Source organism: Cricetulus griseus, chromosome 8 (assembly GCF_003668045.3).
Source record: "Cricetulus griseus strain 17A/GY chromosome 8, alternate assembly CriGri-PICRH-1.0, whole genome shotgun sequence".
NCBI classification, from domain to species: domain Eukaryota; kingdom Metazoa; phylum Chordata; class Mammalia; order Rodentia; family Cricetidae; genus Cricetulus; species Cricetulus griseus.
Genome location: NC_048601.1, coordinates 72291805 through 72293828, shown reverse-complemented (window position 1 = coordinate 72293828; position 2024 = coordinate 72291805). Strand labels below are relative to the sequence as shown.

General features: G+C 32.3%; 1 pseudogene; it reads left to right on the top strand.

The window, feature by feature from the left end:
• The first annotated feature begins 510 nt into the window (after positions 1 to 510).
• LOC103161902 lies at positions 511 to 1029 on the top strand (annotated as a pseudogene).
• Positions 1030 to 2024: the final 995 nt, after the last annotated feature.

Here is a 2024-nt window from a genome sequence, read left to right as displayed (position 1 = left end):
CATTTTTTTTTTGGTTTTTTGAGACAGGATTTCTCTGTGTAACTTTGGAACCTATCCTTGCACTTGCTCTGTAGACCAGGCTGGCCTTGAACTCACAGAGATCCGCCTGCCTCTGCCTTCTGAGTGCTGGGATTAAAGGCATGTGCCACCATGGCTGGATGAATTTTCATTCCTACAAATGTATAATTTGCTATATAGACCACTCTCTGGTCTTTGACTATGTGTATAATATTTAAAAATTTTCTTATTATTTTGAAGGAACAGAGATGTCTGAGAATCCCAATAGCAATGGCATGATTGAGCATGGGCAAGAAAATATAACCATGTCCTCCTTCCACAGAGCTGTCACCCTGTAAATCCAGTCATGTCAAGAGTTAAACAATGATCAAGCAGAAGCTACTCATTTGCATGTAACTGAAAGCCAAATAAGACAACATCCTTTTGCTAACATCCTTTCTTGAGCAGCTCCTTGTGAAATCCTTAAGGGGACCATCTCTATCAGAAGAGAAAATGAGCTGAGCTCTCAGAGATGAGCTTGCAGTAGACAAAACAAATGTAAAAAAGGAAAAAGAGAGGTATCTCTGAAGAACAGAAACAAGAGATGAAAGATTCTTTTGAGCTATTGATACAGACAAAGATGAAGCTATAGACTATTATAAATGAAAGGTGGCAATGAGAGTCTTAGGTATTAATGTTTAAAAAATACCTGATGTAAGATTCTTAAAGATTATGACAGAGAATATACAGGCAAAATCGCCTTTGAGTATTTCAAAGAAGTTGTGACAAATTTGATATTAGAAGGAGATCTATATGAGGAGCTATGGAAAGAATTTAAACTACTAGATGATGATGATGATGATGATGATGATGATGATGATGATGATGATGATTTGGGTAAATAAACTTAAGGAATTTCCAATGTGCTGCTGGAAAAATGAGGAAATTTAGACTATGATAGAAAAACTTGATAAAGATGATGATGAAGTTAATCAAGAAGCATTCATTGTTATCATGACTGCAGACTTATAAAGGATTACAAGAATCAACACCAAAAATATTATTCTAGTTTTGTGCCTGGATTCATGTTAAAAAAATCCAACTTATTTGTTTTTCCAAAAGGACTAAACTGCAGCATCCTTTGTATATGTAGATTATGCTATGACTAAGTTTCATTTTATGAACAAAGTGGCCAGTAGTCATAATTTTAACTTTATATTTATAGTAGAGACTTACATAAAGTATTAAAAGTTCAATCATGTTGTGTATATTATCTGGAGATTATAAATTTGACATTAGATAGTATTTTGGTGCACATATTTTCCAGACTTTCATAATAAATTATATGTCTTATTAGTATTTTAAATTTCTGGTAAGTTTTCCATTTTCTTTGATTTATGATATCTATTACAACTTCATCGAAGGCTTTTACTCTTTTTAACCTTTGGTTTTATATTTGAAAAAAATTGGAAAATACAAATGACAATATAATAGAACATTTTTCTATCACCTAAGGATTCATCAAGCTTGACATTCTGTATTTTAATACAGAAGATTCAGGATTGACATAATTCCTTTCTGGAGAGTTCCATACTTTATTTTGGAGGGATAACTGCTGTATATACAGACCCATCATTCCTGTGAGTTATAGTCTTGCAATGTTGTTATGTAATAGAAAGTTGAGATCCAATAGTTACAAATTAAACTGGATGAATAAGCTTCAATTTTATAACTTCTTATCAAAATGACAGATTTAAAATTTGGATTTTGATGTGTTATTGAAGCAAGGAAATGAGAAAATCTCCAGCTATAAAAACTATTTAAGGTATTCTTTATCTAGATAAAGAAATGTTCAATGATGTATCAAGAAACAGTTGAGATAGACATTTGAAGGTATTGATGGGTCCTTCTTTCTTACTAGAGTTAGGAGCAAACACAGGTTATGAGAGATACATCACAGAAAAATGGCTCCCTACCACATCTTCAATGATCTTCTTTTTGTTTGTTTGTTTGTTTTTTGTTTTTTC